Source organism: Tauraco erythrolophus, chromosome 2 (genome assembly GCF_009769465.1).
Source record: "Tauraco erythrolophus isolate bTauEry1 chromosome 2, bTauEry1.pri, whole genome shotgun sequence".
Lineage (NCBI taxonomy): Eukaryota > Metazoa > Chordata > Aves > Musophagiformes > Musophagidae > Tauraco > Tauraco erythrolophus.
Window position 1 is genome coordinate 324,381 of NC_141466.1, and position 24,209 is coordinate 348,589.

Sequence of the window (24,209 nt, forward strand, 5' to 3'; positions counted from 1 at the left end):
AAGATATTCTGTATGTCATACAGAAAACTGACTTTGTCATGAAGATCAGTTTTCATTAGGAAAAAAAAAAGTCAGTGCAGAACTGTCAGCTAGTGGATGTTTTTTTCCAAACACTTCTGCAAAGAGTGTATGGAAAACTTATAGTATGATTTTTCCCAAAATGTAGTCTAAATCTGAAAGGGCTATTTTAAAGCAAGTATGGTATTTAAAAGCTTCAAAGCCATTAGTTGTAAGCTGGGCGTTATTTATTTGGAAATAATTGCTTTTGCGTTTTTCCTGTACAAATGGGTCCAACCCGCTGACACTTGCAACAACCATTTCTTGTTTCGGTTTGGCACAGTCAGTTACTGGAGGCTTTGAGCACCATTGTAAGGGATAATATGTCCTTTCCCTCCCACGTTGCCTTTTTTTGCTAATTTGGCTGTATACGTCACCTTCCTAAAGCAGCTTGGTCTCGGATGTCCTTGTGCTTCGAAAGCTTTCCCTGACATCCCTACAAAGGTTTCCTCACTGAACATCAAGCTGATTTATTTCTCATCTATTCTGGATGAGGCTGGCCAACAGCTGATCCCAAATCTCTTTGTAACAGGCTTTTGTATACTGAAATAATATTCTACTTTGCATTTTTTCTCTTTTCTAAAGAGATTTGTCCTTCCTTTTTGATTCCTTCACATTCCCCATGTCTTTCTTTTAAATAACTGAACAAAGTAATTCTATAAAAGTTCCAACGATATTAATGAAAGATAGATTTATTATTTTTGATCATTTTAGTAAATCAAACAATATTTTATTTTTGGTTTAAAATAAAATTTCTGACTCGTTTTGTGCCTGTATCTTTTCAGTTGTAGTGTCATTCCTGCTTCCTCCATGCACACCAGAAAAAAAAAAAGATGTACTAAAAGAAAAAAAGTAAAATCAACTACACAAAAATGATGATTTGCCTGAGGAGAAAAAATGTAAATTAATTTCCATTTATTTAAGGAAATTGTGCTACTGTCAAAGCTTGTCACTTTTTTCTTCCTACCTACTGTCGTCTCGATGTTTTATTCTGTGACTTATTGGTAGGGTGTGTTTTTCAGACAAATGGAAAAATGCAGACTTCATTTTGGTTCTCGTGTCGTGCCAGTGTGAAAGATACAGGATGGAGTAGTTGTTTTGCTGGTAAAGATCACAAATGTGTCACACGTTCAGAGGAGTTTATCGCCTAAACTCAGCAGCGGGGTGTGCAGGCACACGGGTGGGATGTTGCCGGCTGAAGAGAGGAAGGTGGCGGATGGATGTGATGGCAAAATGTCCCGATGTGTTGGTCTGTTTAATTGGATGATGGGGCTTGTGTTTCTGTACCTGACTTCTGCAGATCAAATCTCCCTCCTTGCACCTTTGAGAAGGAGAGCTGGGCTCTCGGACCTCGTGCTGCTGTAGAGTTCCTACGGGAAAATGCATTCAGACGTTTTTGGGGAGATAACAGAGCATTTGGAGATGGGCTGTGCGCTATTGGGCACGTCGGGGAGCAGCAGTGGTCTGGGGTGGGGTTCCTGTTGGCAGCTGGTGCCGGGGTCTGCCTGGGTCACCAGATAGCAGCCAGGAGCTGTTGGAGCAGCTGCAGGAAAGGGGGTCCCTCCCGGAGTCCCCCCCGTGACACTGGCACCCACTGAGCGCCCTTGGAGGGGCTGTGCTGGTGGGAAGATAACCCTCCCTGGAAGTTGGTGTGCCAAAATACATGAGGAGTTGTCTTTTGGGTGAGCCCTTCTTAATGCCCTTAGCAAAGGGCCTGGCGGTGGCCTTCTCCCAGGTTCAAGTCATTGAAGTGGTCGGGGAAAGGTGCGGCGCGAGGGGCGCGCGCAGGTTGGGCAGGCGGCACCTCGTTCCGCTCGCCTGTACGCCGTGGTTGTGTGGCAGCTTGCATCACCTCTGGAGTCCCTCTGCTTCTCTCAGCTAATGCTTAGGGCACGTTCGTGCCTGGCCTCTCTGTTTTCAGAGCAACTGGAAACCAGCAAGTTGGGCGTCACGGGGCGTTTAGCTTGGGAGGCTGTCGGGAGGCGGTTGGCTACAAATAACGCGATGTTGCAGGGGAAAGCTGGCCTTGATTTATTGTCGCATTTCAGAGCATCGGTGCTCTCTCTGCGTAATAAGTGGTTCATGTTCACTGCTTCGTTCTGTTTTCTTTAATAAGCTGTTACACTGGAAGCAAAGATAGCTGTTCAAAGATTATTCAAAGCTGGTTTTGACACCATGGCACAGACGGGATAAAGAAATAAAACAGAAGCTGATATTCCTGCTAGTTGGGGTGGGCAGAGGAACTGGAAGTCCAAGGATGTGAGTGGGTGAAGCCCACATAAGCCTGCAGGATGACAGCATGGCCATCTGGTCGTCTCGCAGGCATAGAGTCATAGAATCATAGACTGGTTAGGGTTGGAAGGGACCTCAAAGATCATCTAGTTCCAACGCCCCTGCCATGGGCAGGGACACCCTCCACTACACCAGGTTGCCCAAAGCCTCATCCAGCCTGGCCTTGAACACTTCCAGGGATGGGGCAGCCACAACTTCTCTGGGCAACCTGTTCCAGTGCTTCACCACCCTCTGAGTGAAGAATTTCTTCCTTATATCCAATCTAAATCTGCCCTCTTTCAGTTTAAAGCCATTGTCCCTTGTCCTGTCACTACACACCCTTGTAAAAAGCCCCTCTCCAGCTTTCCTGTAGCCCCTTTAGGTACTGTAAAGCTGCTATAAGATCACCCCAGAGCCTTCTCTTCTCCAGGCTGAACAGCCCCAACTCTCTCAGCCTGGCTCCATAGCAGAGGTGCTCCAGCCCTCGGATCATCTCCGTGGCCTCCTCTGGACCCGCTCCAGCAGCTCCATGTCCTTCTTGTGCTGGGGACTCCAGAGCTGGATGCATTGGCTCAGGTGTCCTCAGCCCTCCTCGCAAGAGAGGTTTGCCACGCAGCTGTGGCAGAAAGCGGTACCCGTATCCCAAAGGCCAGGTCGCAGAAGCCAAGCGACGGGGTGAGATAAGCGTGTGGGGAGAGCCAGGCGGTCGCAGTGGACGGGGTTGTGCAGCAGAGGAGCTGCCCACCACCAGCAGCTCAGCCCCCTCCCTGCCCACGTCCCGGGGCAGCCGGCTTCAAACCAGCGCCCGCAGTGGAAAGCCGCTAGAGGTGAACCAAGCGGGCATGGCCCAACCTGCCGCGTTGCCTCACATGGATAACGGTTGGGTTTTGGAGACTTGTTCTGAGGCTGCGATGGGAGCAGGAAGCAGGGAGCGGGTGGGGTGGCTGGCAGGGGCCGGAGGGAGCAGCCCTGTGTCAAACAAGGGGGACTTCTGCGGGAGGGGGAGTGGGGATGGAGAACAGTTATTCAGCGGATGAAATTTGCAGCACTGATGTGAGAGTAAGGGAAGATGGGAAGAGGAGGTGATGGAGAATCATAGCTAGAAAAAGAATCCGGGAATCACAGAAAAGAAAATCAAGACACGGTGTAGTTTGTGGTTTATAATTACTTGGTGAGCAAAAAGGCAGCCATGAGATTAGTCTCTGAAAGAGAGACGACGCTTGCAGGTCGTTTGGACAGCTCGATGGCACCCTCTCGTTGCTCAGGTTGTAACGTACCTGAATTGCTACACCAGGTTATGTCCATGAGGATTCTTCTAGCTGTAGAAATTATTTGAAATTTCAGTTAAGCTTTTCCTTGAAGAGTGGTGGCTTTCGTGTAGTAACGCCGGTATGTGCAGATGTTTCTTATCTTCTTGTCAAAGGAGGTAGGAGAGTTATTTCAAGGCAGACAGGATACCCTTATCTGGTGCTCTCCTTTTTCAATTACTGCAAGATGGGCAACTTGTCACAAAGAGGAAAGGCTTATTTGCAGGAAAAGTAGCAGTTGACAGTGTCGATGACTGTGTTATTGGGGGAAAAAAAAAACCCACCAACAACCTGAAACAACCCCGTAGAGTAGCTTGCATCTTGTATTTTCGTAGCAAGAGAGACAGCATGCATGTGTTCTGGCTGCAAGACTGCTCAGAAGAGAACGGCCAGTACGAGCGCCCAGCTGTCTCTGGCACTTATTTAAAAGGGGATGAATCAGTCTCTGCAGTGCCTGAGTCGTTCCACCGGCTGTAGCAGGAGCTTGGATTACTGGTTAACTTACCAAGCTGGCTAAGATCAGAGGAGATGGATCCCACCTCCCTCTTTCCTCACTGCTGGAGAAGAAGAGCCGTTCGGTGGGTGTCCGTCCGGGCGGCGCTCTGGCAAGGTTTGGGCCGCGTGGCAGAGCCGCGTGGCAGAGCCGCGTGCCGCCTCTGAGTAGGGGCAGATACTGGCTCGTGTGCCCCGTTCGGTTCCTGCGCACATGGAGGCAGAACGGCGTTTCAGGCTGACTTCTCCGCGGTTGGTCGTGGCTCGTGGCGGGTTCAGGAAGCGCTGCAGTATTAGTGTTGCTGGGATTCTGGGATGGTGCCGTTTCCGTCACTGCGTGAGCCATTGTGCTGGTGTGTGAAGGGCTGCAGAGCATTTGTCTGACACAGGGACGCCGCACCAACGTGTTTGCTAAGGCATACTGCCTTTTTTTTTTTTAAAGAAAGCCTTTTATTTTCCTAGGACATTCTTGCCTTGTGATCTATCGCTCTGTGCTTCTCACAGGACTTAACCAATAGAGTTTAATCAAAACCTTTGGTTAACACAGGGGCGTTTTTTTGTTTGTTTGTTTTTATTTATGTAAGAAAAGTTTGAAAATTTCCAAGGTGTTGTATTCCAACGAGTTATTTTTACAGACTGCAGCAGCTTGTTGACATGTTAGCAGCAAATGCAAACCTGCACAAAGTGGCGAGAACTCCAGGATTGGAGGCTGATCCGGACGATCCATACATTTGCAGTGGATTCAGAAAAGGAAATATCTCCCTTTTTCAGATGCAGAAAACTCATCTAGTGTTACTAGGCACTGCCTTCCTGCAAGTTATTCTCAGTGGTAACAGGATTATCAGCATTCACAGTGATAGCAAAAACCTTTCGCCAGCGTTCCTGTGAAGCTGTGAATCACACTTGTGTTGAGATGCTTCTTGATAGACCGCGTGAACAATGGTGGTTAGAGATATTTGTGATGAATTATGATATGAATGTGAACACAGTGTGAATTACAATGTGAATTACCTTTGAGTTGCAGGATACGTTACGTCTGTTGAGCTAATGCTGCTCACGGAGATGGGGTTACCTGCTGTATTTACAAAGAAAGGATTTTGTCCAGTGATGTGGCTGGCCTTGTTAGACCTGCCTGTTAATCAAACAGTCTTAACAACCCCTCCCAGATAGATTAAGTCATATTCTTTTCAATTTGCCGTTGGGGAAGCTAAAGGTAATCAAAGGTGCAAACCAGTGGTATTGAATCTGGTATTTGAAGCCGGGAGCTGCTTTCTGCATAGACAGTCTTTTGAGCAAGTTGTTCACGTTTCGTGTATGTTTTCTGTTTTCGTAATGTGGCTTCTCAAGCCGTGGTTCATTAAAATGAGATTAATCTACAACCAGAATTTAGGTAGTTGTTGTAGGACACTGTGAGGTGTGATGTCCTCTCGTTTGCTTGTACAGACGTGGCTGTGTTGGAAGGCAGTCTCCGCTGCCTGTTGTGGCTCTGCACTTGTGCGGGCGTGCAGGAACTGGATGTTCCTTCGGAATTGTTTTGAGACTTTGACAAGGATGTCATTGAGTCTGAGTAGATGCTGTTGCTTTTTGGTTTTCTTCTGTGAAATACTGATCAAGGCACTAGCTTTAACTGTTATGGGACATACCTGCCTCTCCTTACCTCATAAGATCCTAGAGAAGGATTAAATGATGTGGTTGTGGTGCTCAGAGTCACAATATTTGGTTGGTATGGGCAGTGATACTCCAGCTCTTGTTTTTCATGGACTAGCTTGTTTCCAGGGTAGCTCCCAGGGCATTTTTGTGCAGCTTGGAGGGAGGTTGGAGTGGGCTGCTGGGTCACCCCCCAGGGTGCAGAAGTGCTGGGGGGGATAGCAAGGTGCAGAGGAGCAGTTGTGGCCACAGAGCAATCTTACAGATTTGTGTTTGCCACAGCCAGAAATTGGACATGTGCTGCTGTGGTCGTGTTGTGCTTCGGCCCAGCCTGGGGAGGTCTGTGTTGCAGCGACAGCTTCTGCTTTCCATTCTGAAAGCCAGCTCTTGGGTTCAGGTGTTTGTATAGAAGTGGCCGTGCCTGGTGGCTGGCTGGTGGCCGGCCTCGGCTCTCAGGTTGGTGCCTGCACGTGGCTTGTTTATGTACTTGCCTGGGCTGGATCCTGTACGCAGAGAACTGTGCTCCTCCTGCTGTGAGGCTGCTCGGAGTTAAACTGCGGAGGAACAGAGAGGAGGAGGGATGGGGAACGACATGAAACATATTTGTTTTAGAGACACCTAAGGTTTGATGAAAATTGGAATTGAACATTTGTATGCCCTTAATTAAAAAGAGGAAGGGGAGGAAAGTACAGTGTTGTTACTTACTTGTGTAGCTTGTGATGATGCTGTCATGGACTCGGATGTCATCAGAAGTTCACACGTAACGGGAGGAGAGTGACTGTGTGGTCCCCGCGGGCAGCAGGCGGGTACTTGGCGAGTTGTGGGGCTCGGTGCCGCAGAGGTCTTGAGGTGCAGCCCATCGTCTGCTTCGGCTGTTCCCTCCTGGGTCCCGGAGTCAGACCATCATATTCTTCGCTCTTCTCTTACTCCATCTCCTGTGGCTACTCCTTGGTCCTTCCTCTCTTTCTCAAGTATGTCGGCAAAGGTTTTCGTTTCAGCGAGTGCTTTTGTTTGCAGGCGAGGAGCAGGGTGCTGGTGCCCTGTCTGCGTGCCTACCCGAAAGTCAGCGCCGGGTGCCGTGTTCTTCTGCGCCCATGGGGCAGAACTCTGGGTCACCTCGAACTATCTGTTCTTAACACCCTCTGATTAGAAAATGGCAAGACCTTCACTGCGGAGCAGGAGGCTGGATGGGCGGGCTGCGTCCCACGCCGGCTGGGGAGAACAGCAGTTTCTGCCCCCAGCATAGAATGTGATAGAACGTGCTATTTTCTTGCATGTATTATTTGCATGAATATTTCTCCTGCTTGACACTATGCAAAAGAACGCTGTTTTGTTTTCATGCTTTCTTTTCTCTTGGTCAAATGTTTGTGTTTAAGATTTGATTAGCTAAAGCACTCGGGGAAAATTAACTCGAGTAGAGCCTGCCTTTTTCGATGGCAAAACAAAACATGAGGCGGTTCGAGTGGAACCAGTGTTTATCTTGCTCACAATGAAGGCTCAGATAATACTCTGCATGTTGTTATTGTTTTCTTTCCTTTTAGTGCTCTTTTGAGTGCGTCAAATGCCTTAATATGCAGCAGGCATCATCAAAAGCTAGCCTGACAAGCAGCCTGAAACGCTGCTTTCAGCAACATTTGCTTGTTCTTAATGACTTTTTAGTAGATCAGTTGAGTAATTCAGCAGCACGTTTCCAGCAGATTGTGGATCGCCCTTAGACACCCGTTGTATGTATTTAAGAACCATCTTTGCTTCTCACCTGGTGGCTGGAAACGTGTTTTGCCTCTGGTTAACTCTGCAGTCTGGCTTCTTGGAAGAGGACATCTGACACTGGTACCGTTACCTCCGTTATCGTCGCTGTTCATTAACTTTCAGTCGCGCTGGTTGTTCTCTTACGGCCCTTGGTGATGGTGACGTTACCCATTAGCCGAGACCGCCTCCGAGCAGAGTGCCCCATTGCTTCCCTCCTGAGGGCAGCGATGGGAGGGGAACCAAACCCCCACACCCCTGCCGAGGTGGGGACGGGGGTCCCTGCGGGGTCGGCATGAGGTGTTTTTGTCCTCGCCAAAGTCTCTGACAGGGCTTCAAAGCAAAGGCCTTGTATCCTTGTGCCTGCATGCTCCGCGTCAGGCATCCCGGGCTTCCCTCAGCCCAGCGGGACAGCCCCAGGCTGCTGGGTGACCAGGGGAGGATGTGTTACCTCTGGCAGGAAAGTGGCAACTTGCGTCGTTCAAAACGACCAAACGAGGATTGCAGTGGAGCACATCGGTCTGGGAACTGTCCTGGCTCTAAATGCGGTCCTAGGGCTCTGTTGCCTGCAAAATGTATGTTGTCCTTTTCCCTCTCTTTTTTTTCCTTGTCAAAGCTTCAGACTGCGTTTTTGTCCTACCAGTGTATTTCAATCTGTGGAAAAAATGAGACCTCTAGCTTTTTTTGTCTACTTAAGGAGTTTAGCAGAACAAGGCTTTTGGTGGCACCAGTCATGAAAACACTGAACCAAGCTGCGCATCTCCCCGGCAGGCATCGGCAGAGGTTTCTGGGCTCGGCCCCTGTTGCAGGCTAAGTGGCCGTGTCGTTGTGAACGATACACAGATATCCCCAGGACGGAGGTGTGACTGGGAGGCCTGCCCAGACTCGCTGCCGGAGGCTCCTGCCAGCCGCCGGGACGTGGCCAGCAGTGCTGGCGGGTCCCCGGGTGAAGCAGCCGTGCCCTCCGCCGCCACCGTCCTGGGGTTTCACTCCTGGGATGAACCCTGAGAAAGGGCAAACCACCCGGGGCCGGGCAGGTCAGACCCTTAAAAACTTGGAGTGGGCAGATCTGGGCTGTAAAATCTGGTTAATAAACACTCTGTTTTACTGGCGGAACAACGCGCGAAACCTTGGAAAAAAATCCTCTTTGTTTTCCATCCCAGTTGTACTACGAGCATCACCTTTTTGGTTTTAATTTTCTTTGCTTTCATCCTCTAATTATTCCTGCAAACAAAGAGGAAATAATTCTGACAGTCATTTATCGAAGGTAGCTAATAAAACAATGGAAGGATGTAGGCTGAGGCATAAATGGGATATTGTGACAGATGTAGATGATTATTAACCAGCCGATGTTTCCGCAAAGGCTTCTAATCATAAACACAGCATGAAGTGAATCTGGGTGTATTAATAGCAAAGTTTTTATGGAAAATCTGAGTGTGGGCTTTTTCTTTAACATCCCATTTCCTGCTTTAATTGATAGAGTGTAAAGTTTTCATACAAATAATTTGGAAAAGATTATTTTGTATCTCTGACATTAAGTGCATGGTACAGGCCAGGAACAACGTGTTGCTGGAGGATTTCTTGAAAAAGACTCCTACAGTGATGCTGTTTTAGAGGTGTGACTAGTGACAGCTGCTAAACTCGGTGGCATAATAAAGCCAAGTGGCTGTGGCAGAGGAATATCTATTTGTGTCTGTGCAACCTATGTTTTAATGTGACTTTGCAAGAAAGAGGAAGATATTATCAGAGAGAGATCATTATGTTGCAAAACTTGTGGGCTGCACTTCCAATTTTTCCTTGGCTTTCTATCAGATGTCCTTTTATTTAATTTCAGCCTCATATTGTCCTGTGTTATGCTTTGGGAAATATAATGCTACGTTTGTACTGTAATCACTGGGTTAGGATTGAAATACTTTAAATGTGCACCTTTCTTTCTGAGGCTTTGCTACGGCTTTGGCCCATCACTCTCCTTTTTGAATTTCTGAGAGGAGAATAAAAAGGTTAAACAAAAATTACCCAAAGAGAGGACGAAAGCTCTATTTAGCATCTTATACCACAGCTCTGCAAATACTGAGTTCTGATACCATTTGCAAGCATGAACAGTTCATTTGCCTTATAGCAGCTGGTATTTTTGATGTGTAGAGTGGTTGCTTGCGTGGGGATAAAACAGGGTAGAAAACGTTGAGGGAGGGAAATACCATTATACTGCTGTAATACATTAAAAAGACAATAATATGAGTGCCAAAGCATGTGGTGTTTTAATAATAGTTTGTGTTCTGCCAGTATCAGCCAATGTATTTCAGACATTTTGTGACAGGAAGAGCCTCATCTTAAAATATAAAAATAAGAGAAAATTGCATAAGTTTAATCAAAACTAGAATAGAATCATAGAATCATCTCTTTGCCCAGAGAAGTTGTGGCTGCCCCATCCCTGGCAGTGTTCAAGGCCAGGTTGGATGAGGCTTTGAGCAACCTGGTGTAGTGGAGGGTGTCCCTGCCCATGGCAGGGGGGTTGGAACTGGATGATCTTTGAGGTCCCTTCCAACCCAAACCATTCTGTGATTCTATATACAAAAGATACGGACAGGAACCAGTTTCTCCACTGGTCACCCCCAGCACTCCAGAACCGTAGTATAAAGTGTAAAGGGGGGACCAGTGGTGTCGAACTCGCTGCAGCGTGTGTTTTCTGCAGGAATGCACATGGGTCCGCAGCAAAGCGCACGGCCTCTCCCAGCTTCAGAGCCTGCTTTCTGCTGGCTAATTAAAAAAAAATTTGGTTATTCTTTATCTTAATTGTTCTTCTTTCTTTTTTCCTTCCCCCCGCCCAAGCTGTTGCTCTGCTAAAGGAATCTGCTCAAATTAAGCAGTCTGTGCCAAGCGAAATCATTCAATTATTGGTGCTTTTAGGTCTGTCCTTTGAATAAACAGAGCCTTCCTGCCGGCGGGGCAGGTCCGCAGGAATTCCTTTGTGGTGAATTAGGCAGGGCAGTGATGAATAACTGGGGGCAAAGGACGCCCTGAGCAGCGAGCCGAATTGATTACCCCCGTCCTCAGCCAACTTCTCCAGGGCAGCTTTGGACGCGCTCGGCATCCTCCGAGGCATAGGCAGAGCCGCGTCTCGCCCCGGGGACCTGCCCTGCCCGCGCGGCTTTACCGGGCTAGAGCTGTGATGGGTTCGGGGTTTGTAAGGATGGCCGGGGGCTGGGGCCTCTGCACACTCATCCTGACGGACCCGCGGTGGTGACAGGACGTGCCCATGGCGTCGCCGCCCGCTGCCTCCTCGCCCTCCGCTCCCCCGCGAGCGAGCGTGCCCCTGCCCGACAGCTGGCCCCACTCCTGCTTCCCCATGGTGGCCTTTCCCTCTTGGCATGTCCGAGGGGTCCAGGGGGTGTGGGGGTGCAGCCTACTTGTGCCCCCGCTTGCTCCCATGCCCCAGTGCAGGGCATCACGCCTGCCAGGGGAACAGCACCACGATTTCAGTGCCCTGCCGTGATGCGGGCAGAGGCTGACCCATCTGAGAAGCCCAGAAAGACCCTTTGCCAATATTGTCTGCCTGCAGCAAACCCCTGATGTCGTGTTACGGGAGAGGACAGAGCATCACGGCGTGGGCCGTTTTTGAGTGCGCTTGGGCTGGAGCCTGGTGTGCTCCCTCCCGTCTTGGGAGACGTGTCATTCCCAGCAGTCCTTTCTGTCATTGTTTTCTTTAATTTTGGCTGCTGAGGCACCATGACAGCAGAGCATCAAGCCAGTCGGTAGGAGCATGGAGCATGATCCCCCTGTGTGTCCTGTACCAAACTAACATGCTGTCTGATCGCTGTCTAAGGTGAATCAAAGGTTGTTTATCACACACGTATTTTTTTTTCTTCCATTGTCCTTTCATCTCCTTTGAATGCTCCTCTCAAGATTCTTTTCAAAGATGACCCATTGTTAGCCATCTGGTTAGGTTTGAAGAGGCCCTGGATCTGCTCCTGAGTGCTGCTCCCTGGTGAACGCGCTGGGATCTGACTGAAGATGCAGTGAGGAAGCGGGATGTGGGACTCGGGACGAGAGCAGGAGGGAGCGATGATTTCAGCCGTTGGCGTGTGCGCTGCCAGCTCACCGCGCTGGTAAGAAGCTACTGCAGCACCGTCTGGTATGTTCAGAGTTAGGCTGACGATGAAATATGCTGCCTCTCGCGGAAACTATACAAACTTACCGGGAAATAAGCTTTGAAATGGATTTAGGAGCGTCCCCTCTGGCTCTTCCCAAAGAGCATGGACTTCGATGGGTGAGCGTCCGTTCCACTGCTGCTGTAGCGGAGGCAGCGGTCAGGCTGGGGAGGTTTCCAGGCAGTGCTGTAGCAGCCCCGTGGCACTTACTCCTGATCTTTTCTCTGAAAGAAGAAAATTCAAAGGGTGCCAAGCTTCAAGAGTGACTTGAACTCACAGGCTTTAATTGAGTCTGCACCTCAGGTGCCTATATGGCACAGAAATTCGATGCCTGCTGGGGAATCATTTTGTCTCTGGTTTTTCTTTTTTTTCTTTTTTTTTTTTTTTAAATGGAGTGTTCCAAGGGGCGATAGGAGGAGCAGCAGATGGAAGGTACACAGGACAGCAGTTAAAGTTTCTCTGTTCCTGAGCTCACTGGTGGCAGACTGGCATGCACCGTTCAGAAATACTTTTCATTTCCAGCTTCTTGCAAGCAATCACTACTTCCAGCAGCAAGTCTCAAGATACCAGCAAATTCTGAAAGAGTAACTTTTTTCTTAGAGGAAAGAGGAAGGGGAAGCATTACAGGAAGCTATATTTCATTATCTTGGATATACAGAACGGAAGTGAGTTCTGACACTGGCCTCTCCCTGCTTCAGGGATTAAGTCCTCATGCTCTGTAAAAATATTTTCTGGGGCAACATGCTTCCCTCCAGAAAATATTTGACTAGATACATCTTCATTGGAATTAAACAAGGAACTTCCCTGCTATACATGGCACTTGCCTATCTTGGAATCTGTGCTTCTCATTCATTCGAATCGAGCAGAAATGGTAGATGATGTGTGGAGAGATGGGAAATAGGGAAAGGCTGGGTGGAAAACAAAGTTCACAGACTGTCCAGATCCATTATTTTTTTTTTGTCATTACCTTATGCAGAAAGTCAGTCTGATGTAGATTCACGGGTTGCCTGGTACAGAGGTCACACATGGAAGAGTTTGTCACATGCTAAATTTTGTGTTCAGTTTCTTTGCTTCTTAGTGCTATTTGTTGGAGAAGCTCGTAGGAGCATGGGAAGCTTGGCTGGGCTCTGGCCAAGGAATTGCAGCTGGTCTCCTAATTACAAAAAGGGAAAATGATATACAGGCCTGTGGGGATTTGTCAGACACAGATTTATTGGGCAAGATGGAGAGGGATGTAAAGCTCAGTCACCACCTCCCCTCCCCATACAGTGCGCGTGCCCTGAGTTTCATGATGCTTTTGCAGCTGTGTGAAAGACATCATCTGGAGCACCCTTATCTCCCTGATTCCTGCCCACTTTGCAGCTCCTCCAAGTTCCAGTTAATGGCTGCATAATGCAGGAAGTAACATGTAAAATAATTTCATCCATATCAAAATAAGACATTCTGCAGTTTGAGTGCTAAGTGATAGTCTGACCACCTTTGCTGTCTCCTATGCCTCCTCAGACATCAGTAAGGAAAGAGAAATGGAGATTGCTACTGCTGATAACAAGAGAAGAATCCATATGTGCTGGCTGCTGCAGCACCAGCTAGTTGGAATAGTTACAAAGAATAAAAAAAAAAATAATTGTCAAAAGTGAAATTTGTTGACTTATACTGGTTTCTGCAAAACTTGAGTCCCCAAACAAATTTGTGGGACAGTGCCTGGGGAGGAGGAGGGAGAGGGACCAGCTCCTATTGAGAGTCTCTGCATTCTTCTCTTGAAGGTCTTGCAAGTAACTTCCCTCATGATTTCTGATGATGAGAAAAAGAAAGAGGAGGGAGCTTACAAGGAGAGTGGGGAAAAACATGCTTGTCATTCGTTTGTTCAGTTCCAGGCTTTACAGAATCCCAGAATGTCAGGGATTGGAAGGGACCTCAAAGGATCATCTAGTCCAATCTCCCTGCTGGAGCAGGACCACCTACATCAGATCACACAAGAACGCGTCCAGGCGGGTTTGGAACATCTCCAGAGAAGGAGCCTTGGACTTCTCGCTGCCTTTGCCCTCCTGGCACAGCCCAAGCCTCTTGCGGGCACTGCGGGCAGAGGTGTGCAGTGAGGGCACCAGTTCGTGCCGTTTAGCGAATACTCTCACGCCTCTGAGGACCCAGGTTGTCCCAAGCTAATCTGAAGAAAATTCATAGCTGGGAGTGAAATCCTGCCTCTGCAGTAGGCGACCTCGTGCTAATTTTGGTCTTGCTGAGATTTCACCTTTAGGACTGTGAAAGGAGATTCATCCGAAAAGAAGTGCTTTTTAAAGAGAGTAAACACCAGTTAAGCCTTAAGCAGTAGTTCGGGATACAGGGCCTCAACAGGATAAAGATGTGTTGGAAGTTAAACTTGTTCTTAAAATGCTTTTCGGAAGTTTTTCACGAGCGGAAACTCTGAGCGCTCCGGTTGTGTGCTCTGGCTGCAGCGTTCTGGAGCAGTTGCACCACCCTAACATACGTTTCTCAGAGCTGAGGGAACTATTGCGTATTATGTCATTCTTCATTTCATGACACTGTTGATGCAAACCAGGACAGGAAGCTGGCTAGGATCACGATATATCAGTTCTATTTCTTTTCTTTTCTATTTTTTTTTCCTTTGTCTTTTCTCCTTGCTCTCTGGAAGGAAAAAAAGCATTAAAGCAAAAAAGAAAGGACAGATTTTTGAAACCTAAGTGGATAAATGCTTCCCTTTTGAGAGAAACTGTGCGCATTTTCTCTAGTCTTCTGCACAATGTAACTCTTGATGACAAAAAAAAAAAAAAAAATTAAAAGTAGCATTAAAAATTGTTTTATAGCTACTGTTTCCCTTCTGACCTTACTGCTTGGCTGTGATTACAGGAGAAGCTGATCAAGAGACCTCACTCTTGCAGCTTCCTGGGATTGTCTGTCCTAGGGATGAAGAGCAAAAGAATAGCTTTCCGTCATGAAGTATGTGCCAGTATATTTTAAAGTGTCCTTAAAAGACTTTTCTTTGGACATAATAGAGTGTATTCAAGGCCCCAAGAGGCCAGACCAACAAACAGCTATCAGTCCTTAAGCCATTTTTTTAAAATGAAAGTCAGCAGTTGATCTCGGTAGCGTTTCCTGTGTGAAATGCCAGCATGCCTTTTGGTGCTGGTTTGCTCTTCAGGTTGTTTACATGAGGAAGCAGAGTGACCTAAAGAATTAAACACTTTTTTTTTTGGAGGAAACGTTGTTTCTTTACGGCCAATATATAAAGTCCCTCCTTCAGCAAGCAGCTGGAATCCAGCAGCAGGAGGGAGAAGGACTGATCTTCTGCTTTTCCTTAACGTCTCAGTCCTCTTTTCAACTATCATTTTACAGACACAGTGCTGTCTTGATTTGTCTCGGGGCCAGGACAAAAGTGTTTCCCTCGATGACCTTGAATTTCTGCAGCCTCCTCCATCTGCTGATGTGATGTTTCGGGCTGGATGTGCTCGTCTTCCCAGCAAATGCGGAGCCCGCCGTGCCTGGCCTTGCTTACAGTCTCTATTTGCAGTCCTTGCAGTTAAGTGCTTTGCTCCTAAAGCTGTACATGGGTGAAGGGCAGCTCTTATGTTCAACAATTTGGGTTAATTTTTACTTGGAATAACAATATTTTTATTTCCTTAGGCTCCAGCGATGCTGTCATGTAAACGCTGGTGTACATGCTTCACTGTAAGTGAAACTGGTGCCTAGGGTGTGAAGATGGAGCCCTTTAATGCGCTTTTCTCTGCTGCTGAGGTATCTCATCTGTAGTTGAGTAGCTAGCTGCGTACCGAAAACGTGCGTTTTCTTCTGGAAAGTGGCTCGTGTGCGGTTAAATTGCGAGCAGCAGCGCCACGAATGCGCCGCTTCTCTGGGTGTATGGACGGGTGCAAAGAGACTGTGCCCTGCCCGTGACGGGTTCTGTGGCACCTTTCTTCCTCCTTTTAAAATTGGGTTTACTCTGTCCCGGAAAGATGGCAACAATAAGCTTTAGTCTTCTTTTCAGGTGAACGCGACGTGTCCCGGAGTTGGGTGACGTTGCGTCTGACGCCGTCTGAGGGGCACAGCCGTGGCACGGGGGTGTCGGGGCTCCCTCCGCGCGTGCAGCGCCGGCGCCAAGAGGCCCCGGCTGGGTGCAGCTGTTGTGGGAGCCTGAAGCAGTAAATGGCATTTCGTCTGATTCTTGTGAGGCAGCTGCCATGCCTTCATGTGTGGCCGGGAGGGAAGCGGGAAGGGAGGGCAGAGCAAACCAACCCGCGGCCCTCCCTGCTGGTAGACCCGAGCTCTCCGAGAGCTGATCCGCGGCAGGAGAAAGCCAGGCCGGCGCCTGGCGTGCCGCGCTGCCGGCTTTGCCGTGCTCACGTCCTGTGCGTGCGTGGCACCTGGGCTTGGTCAGCGTGGCAGGCGTCGGAGGGGCTTGTGCTGCCGTTCGAAGGGCCACCTGCGCCTGGTCGTAAGGAGTGTGTTAAATTTATTTCAACTCGTTGTCTTCCTAGAGCTGGGTTAGCTCTCCTTGGTTATTCACCATGAAAAATCATTTTGTTTTGCAGCTGAGAAGCTGTCGTCATACTTGCCTTTTTGTGTATCAGTAAGTCACGTTACACCGAATCATTTTTATTTAAACGTTTGTATGATTGTACGTGGTTTTAGCAAATTCTTACTTGGGCACTTTCATGTGTACATTTACTCATGACGTTTTCATGGCTCGTTAACCTGTTGTGTCAAGTTCTACTTTTTGGAAATGTGAGTTACATTTAAAAGGGATAAACAATGTATTTATTTTAGTTTGTTCACCAGAACATCTTAAACGTGGTGGCTACAAGAGAAGAATGGAGAAAGTTTATCAAAATATTCAGTTAAATAACTGAACTAACAAAAGTTAGTTTAAAAGACCCATGGAAGTGCAGCTCTGCTGCCCTCCTTCCCTGCCCCTTCCATGCCAACCGGGCGGGCTGCTGCTGATGGGGAGAGAAGCTAGAAATCAGCAAACACCTAACATTCCTGTAGCCCTGTCCGTAGGCACTGGAGGTACCCTGGCCTCCAGCTCCTTGTGAAAAGAGCAAGCGGTGATAAGTATGGAGACAGCTAAATGATCCCTGGAAGCCATGTGGTATTGGCCAAAGAGGAATTTCTTGTGGAAAAAAAGAAGCAAGTGGGACAGTGATGAGTATTTGAGGACAGAGTTGAGGAAAAAGATCAAAATTTGCCAGGTGGAAGGTGTTTTTTAAAGCAAGTTGAAGGGAGGCACACTGAAGATACGTGCTCTGAACACCACTGTTTTGTTTTCTTTTCTTTTTTTAACCTAATCTTGGCAAAATCAATTGTCTTAAGTGCTCTAGATTCCACCCCCCCACACTCTACAGACGTTCAGTGAAAACTTTATGAACACCGAGCAGTCTGTGAACTTAGTCCAGGTCTTGACAACAGTTTTATGGACTGATTGATGACCTGTGTTACTGTAGGTGTGGGTGTCCTCTTCTGTCTGCTGGTGGTGCAACTAAAACTTCCACAGATGTGGCTTTTGCAAAAAAAAAACCCAGCAAGCCCAAAACTCAGACGTGCTCTCTTAAGGCACAGCTTCAGATGAGAAAGCAAATGGAGAACTTCCCTCCCAAAAGCTGAAGAAGGAGTAATATATGTTATCTGCTCGATAGAGTGGCTCTTGTGGCTCTTAAGAACTACTTCTCTTGAATGCTTAAAGCAAGGAAAAGCAGAGTAGATGCCACTCGTTGAACCAGCAGAGGAAGGAGAGCTGTGCTGCTTATTTCAACTCTTGATTAGGCGAGGAGGATTAGCTATGGTGGTGGATTAAAATGATCAGATCTGAATTTTACTTTAATATAAGTAGGAGCCCAGACCATATGTCTTTGGGGAACCCCATCTGGTTTCAGGCACTTTTAGTGGGAAAATGAGACAATTTTGATACTTTTGTCATCTGTTGTGGGTTTTTTTGGGACAAATGGGGAGTTGCTACGTTTTCGATTTGTTCAGTTCATGAAGTTCCTGCTCGATTAATATTCTGTAAGCGAAATGTTTTGGGTTTGTTTATGCATTTGTCAGCTTTACACTTTTCTAAAGGGACAGAGACAGCTTGAAAACTGAATGCTCTATTGAAACAAAAAAAAGGAGGAGACCTGCAACTCCATCTTTTCACATAGCTTTCATTGTCTTCAGAAAAATCTGGCGTGACCATTTTTTTAGAAGGAAATAGATTCCCCCTCTCCCCCACTGTTCCCGAACTGACTTACATGAGTCATGCAAACCTTCCACGTGCTCTTGAAACGTGGGTTTCTCCGTTCCCCTGTGTTTCATGGTGCTCACAGGTTCAGCCTTCAGCTAATGATGCAGAGGAAGCAGAGAAACAGATGAAACTATATGAAACAGATGAACTGAACATAGTGAAACAGCCTGGTTGTCCTTTTCGCCAGCATTTTTTTCTTTGCTTCAGAATAATTGCAGTGATTTCATTGGAGTTACTCCTGATGTAACGATGCCCATCAGGCATCGTTATGGTGGTCTTCGTCTGTCATGCAGGCGAACTTGTAGGTGTTATGAACCAAGTTGCTTTAAAATACCACAAAAGTGTAGAGTCTCCTTTTTTTTTTATTATTATTTCAAGGGAAAACCTAATATTCATTTAAAAGAAAAGTCTTACATATGGCCTCGTAGTTTAGAGTCAACCAAACATGAATCCACGAGGTTTTGCACTCACTTTTGTTGGGAAGGGGTTGATCTTTTTGCTATTTTAGCCTCTAGTTCTGCTATCACCCTGGAGCCTGTGGGATAAAGTTACTGTTTCATCTGTCACCTCATTTGGATCCTAAATAGCTACACCACCTCATAGAGTACAAAATAACAATAGAAAACAGAAAAATAATACTGAGCAAGACTTGTATTATAGGGGAAAGTGAAAGGGACTGGTGCTGCCAGTCCCCAGGGTGGAGAGAGGAAAAAGCAGTACAATGGCTGAGCAGTACAAGCCAAGCACAGGAAGACGGTTGCTGTTTATGGGCTTCCTAGGAATGCCTACGTAAAGCTCGGTGTGGTCTGGGAAATGCAATAATGCAGAAAGGAGAAATCGACGGTTCTAAATATAACTTTTTGCATAGCAGAAGAGCCACACAATACTTTCTACAGAGAAATTGTATTTTCTGGTTAGTAAATGGTACTTCTGGAGTCGCCAGAAATTCTGTTTCCCAGATTAACAACACGATACCGTTTCTTAGGCCGTACTGTACGCTTGCCAGAAACGCCATTCTCCGAGTCTGTGCTCTGAGCAGGCGTTTATCTAACCCAGCTTCCAGTATTTTGAAAAGACTGGTCTCCCACCCCAATCGTACTTGAGACAAGCTTGATTATAACTGTTTCTTGTTTTCTCAACCTATAAGAACAAATGACAGAAGACAAGACCAGATCTACTGTTTCTGCTCCATTCTTGCACAAAAAGTGCTTTAAACAGGGAGCATCTCTCACAGACTTTGTCACGTGCATTACTTTGTGCTGGCACAAAGCAGACAAAGTGCTGTGTACTGCGATGGGTCAAATTTGATGCCCAGCCTGCACCTGCAGAAGAAGAGACAGTCTTCTGTAGAGACTGCTTTGAAGAGAGCTGGATGTTCTTCAGGGGAATGAAGTTTGATTCCTAACCCTGTCTTTAGGAAGGGCACACACATCCGTTTGTGTTTATTCATCACTTCTTGTGTTTAAGAGTCAAGGAGAGAAAGACATTTTCCCAGTTATTGCCAAATAACGTGCTGCATGCAAATAGGGCAGTGCCTTCTTTCACTGTCGGTAACAACCAGGCGTCCGCCCTAGAAACCTGTAGAAAGCGGGCATGAAAAAGGGCACCAAGTATCAGTGAGCTACATCTGCTAGCTTGGTTTTGTAGTGACACTGGGCTGCTTTCCTTGGCAGCACAGCTGTTGGCGACAGAGGTCTGGTCAGACCCTGCGGAGAGGCTGGCTGGCATCTCTGTTTTCCCATCAGCCTGGGGCTGGCAAACGGTGATAGGCATTTGGCTTCTCAGCTCCTGCTGCCGAAAAGTGTGGAGGTGTGTTTCTGTTCCGGCCCTCTAAACATCCCAGAAACTCTGGCAGATGTAGGTGTGGAGCTTTGACAAACTTCTGGTCCTCGTCCTTCTCTTGCATGTTTTTATGTCTGTACTCCGAATCCTACCTCTGCTGCCATAACAGTTTTCTTAAGCAATAGCAGCAAAACAACCCCCAACCAACCCAACCCCAGAACACACCAAACATGCAGTCCTTCTGCTTTTCTGTCCCTAAACACTGTTGAGGCCACGTCTGGAGTTCTGCATCCACTTCTGGGCTCCTCAGTACAACAGAGAGATAAGCATACTGAACAGAGTCTGATGAAGGGTCACAAGGATGAGGAAGGGGCTGGAGCATCTCTCCTATGGGGAAAGGCTGAGAGAGCTATGACTGTTCAGCCTGGAGAAGAGAAGGCTCCAGGGGATCTTACCAATGTGTATAAGTATCTGAAGAGAGGGTGCAAAGAGGATGGAGCCAGGCTCTTTTCAGCAGAGCCCAGTGACAGGACCAGAGGCAATGGGCACAACCTGAAACGCAGGAGGTTCCCTCTGAGCATCAGGAAACACTTTTTTACTGTGAGGGTGACCGAGCAGTGGCACAGGTTGCTGAAAAAAGTTTGTAGCGTCTCCATCCTTGGAGATGTTCAAAACCCATCTGGACATGGTCCTGGACAACTGGCTTGGGGTGGCTCTGCCTGAGCATGGGGTTGGAGCAGATGACCTCCAGAGGTCCCTTCCAACCTCAGCCATTCTGTGATTCTGCGAAACCTGGCATGACCCTTGGTTAGCTGGCCGTTCTCATTTACTAGTAATGGAGTTGCTCATAGTTTTAAATCGTTTATTTCTGTGTACCTTGACAAAGTAACAAGGAAGAAACTCAGAAATGTTTGTAATCTCTGCAGGAGTCACTGCTGAGTTTTCAGTTTGGTTTGTGTTGAGGCGTTGGCTTGGTTGCTGTAACAGACTATGGCATGGAGGTTGATCTGGTTTATTAAAGGCAACGTACTGTGACTGTGCTGTCACTGTAGTTTCATTCAGTCCTTCAGATGCTGGTGGGCCTAACAGCTGTCCCTGCTAGAGAGGACTTGCTTCCTGGCAGGGGTGTTGAGCATTGGCAGCTTACCTTAACCGTGCGAATACAGACCGCTGCATTGAAAACAAGGAGCTCTGCATGTGTTTCTGTGATCATTTATCAATTTCATACTTCTCAGCCTTAGTAGTTTGTTGTTGAAAAATGGTAAGTCGCTAGAATGTGTTGCAGATCTTTACATAGACTTTGTTTTTACCAAAATTTCACATTTCAAGAAAAGCATTTAATTAAAGACATGATTTTTGAAAAGTTTCAAGCACCTCTAATTACTGAAACTAGCGATTCATCCAAATTAAAATATTAGATTGGAACCACTTTGAAAACATAGAGCTGAAATGCAAACTAGACTGTGGATTTGATTTATTCCAGACACAATTAAGTGAAGCCTTGAGATCCAGACATTCCTAGTTTTTTAATATTTTTCAAAATCTATGTCCAGGCAGGAATCGTGTATTGGAAGGTTGACCAATTTATATATCACTGGGGGATATTTAACAAAGTTTGATTGAACCTGGAAGCTAATGACTGCCTAATATTTCTGATGAATAGAGAGGAGTTAAGGATTTCCTGGGGATGGCCCCGAGGTCATCTTGCATTTCACAGCTGCAGCCTGCAGGAGGTTGCAGACTGCCTCGTACATTGCAAAACTAATGCCAGCGTTGATAACCTCAGTATGCAGCGAGCGTGTTGGGTGAGCAGAGTGTTCCTTTTCTGTGCTTAGCACAGTTAAAGATGATGATAGTTTGCTTTATGTAAAGGTAACCTTTTCTTGGTTTTATTTATTTTATTTTGTTATCTCAAATTTGTGGAAAAGTAATAATGTAATGTGGAAAAGATGTAATAATCTGAATTTACACTGCAACAAAGGGTATGTTTTAATATGTTAGCTCAGTGTACCTTGCCAGCCCAGCATAAAGTCAAGAATACAATACCTAAAGTTAGGCATGTTTTTAAGGACCATGCTGAAATGAAAAGCAGATCTGTGTGACTTCATCCTCCGGGTACTTCCACTGCTTTCGGCCTGATCCAAAGCCCACAGAAGTCAGTGGGAGCCTTTCTGCGGTTGGCTTGGATCGGGCCCTATCTTAGTAATGCCATTGTGTCAGCAGTAATGCTTCAGGAAGCTGAAAGGCAGCTCCATAAGGTGGGAGAGGGCCAGCAGGAATCAGAAATCCCTGCTTCAGAGGGGGCTGTTCACACGGGCTAGAGCGTTGTTTCGAAAGAGTAGAGCACTTTGGAAAACAGATCTGCTTCTGCAAATTGCTTAGGGACACTGAAGTCAAAGACCATCCAAACATTGCTTTGTGGGATGCCTTTACTGCAAATAGAGTTAGTGTTTTATTATAGATGGAAAAATGCTATAGAATTCCCCTCTGGGCCCCATGGAAAAAGTGAACCAAGAGGAACGTTAATTGTAACCCCCTTCTCAGATGCCAGGAAAGAGTCCTTGAGGCTGCCATGCCCTAACAAGATATCCTGTTGAGGTCAAGAACTTTCTTTTTTTCCTTCTCTGATCTGAGCTTTCTACCTCAGGCAAGGAGAAAGGGACTCAGACTAGTTGAGAGAAAATAAGGAAACAGAAAACTCTGATGCTCCGCTCGTTAATTCATGCGAAACGGGGATACGTGTGGGGAAAGGCCTGTGTCTTTCCGGCAGCCTGCGCGGTTGCAGGGAAGTGCCCCTTGCCGCCTGCCTGGGAGGTGGGTGGGAGCTGGGGGGCCGTGCCTGGCCGGCTCTGCGCCGGGGGGTGCGGCGTGTGGCAGGGGGTGCAAGCGGGGCTGGGCTGGGCCCCGCGTGTGCAGAACTTCCCAGTGACCCAGGCACGAGGAACTTCTGCGCATTGGGGTATTAAGGATTACGTCCGTAAGTGGCTTGGCTTTGAAAGCAGTAAGTGGGGGCAAGGAGCAGCTCGGAAGCCCCCTGCTCCCGGACTCCCTTTTGCCCCTGAGCTGGCAGCTAAAGCCCGACGCTGCTGCCCTCCGCGCGGCTCAGGCTGGAGGTGGGGAAGGATGCCCTGGATGCAGCAAGGGGAAGAGGAAATCCCTGGCCACATGACTTTGTGCAGATGGTCTTGGGCTTCTCGCATAATCCTGCGCTTTTGTTTCTTGGGAGGGACCCCACCTCTCCCTTGCCTGAGTGTAAGCGTGTAGGAGGCTCAGTGGGGGGAATCTTGCTGATTTAATTATTCCTCGCATGTTGTTTGCCTGCGTATGGGACAATTGAGCCCGTAACAATCAATCTTGCATGCTCCCAAACAGGAAAACGCTATGTATGATCTAAGCTGCATGCTGAAATGTGGTTATTGGAGATGAATTTTATGGCTGAATAGGCCGGCATCGTGTTGTCTCTTTGCTTTTTTGGGCTTTTAGTTATTTATTCACAATGTCATGCCGGAAAAGTGTTTTACTTCTTTCCATTTAGCTCTCTGACTTAATCTTCTGCTTCTGGAAATGTTTATACACAGATGACAAAATATAGGTTTTTCTATGTAAACTGGCAGCTTACTTTTTGTTCATGTTAGTTGAAAGGCTTATCTCTGTAGCATCTTTTTGAAAAATGGGAAAGGAATTTCTCGAACTCCTATTATATGCATTAAGGTAATTAATTTTTGCTATTTTTTATTCACATTGTGGTTGCTTAGGAACAGAAGTAATAATATTAATTTAGAAGTCTTCTTATTCCATTTGTCCTTTCATCAAACTGGCAATTCCCTATAGCTGTTGTGTTCCATATGGTAATCTACTAAATATTTACATGTCTTCCCTTGCAGCCTTTGAATGCGTTTATAAATCTCTTTCTTCTCACACACGGTCTGTTTTGGTACTGGAGGTCTGTTGCAGGCATTCTAATTACTGCACTAACATTCCTCACAAAGTTTACGTGAGGGACTCTGTTTAAGTGTTATGATTTTGAAGGGATTCCAAGTTTTAGAGGTCTCCTGATGCTGTGAAGAAAACAAGACAGTCCTGTTGATAGTAAGACTGTTGTGTTTTTTCCCGTGTTCAGAAAGGCTGGGATTGCAGGAGATACTTACTGCTGCTGCAGAACATGCTTGGTTACTGTTAAGGTAGTGACTGAGAAATAATCCATCATATGTAAATCTGCTGTTTTTCTGCTTCTTTACCAGTAGCATTCCCCTTAATTTCTGTAGATACCAGAAGTGGAAATATCTTTGGATGATGCAGCTCTTTGAGTGTCATTTGTCTGTAACCTCTTGTGCTGCTACATTGGTTTGTTTATACCTGTCGTCTGTCATATGGTGAGTGAGAAGAAAAATCAAGAAATAGCTGGTTTGCCTCCCCCTGCCCATAACTTCCCGTGTGGTGAGATGCTTGGCTGTTGCTCACTTAGCGCTCAGGCTTGGAACAGCGTGTTTCAAGTTTCTCTTTAATATAATTTACTTGTTTACT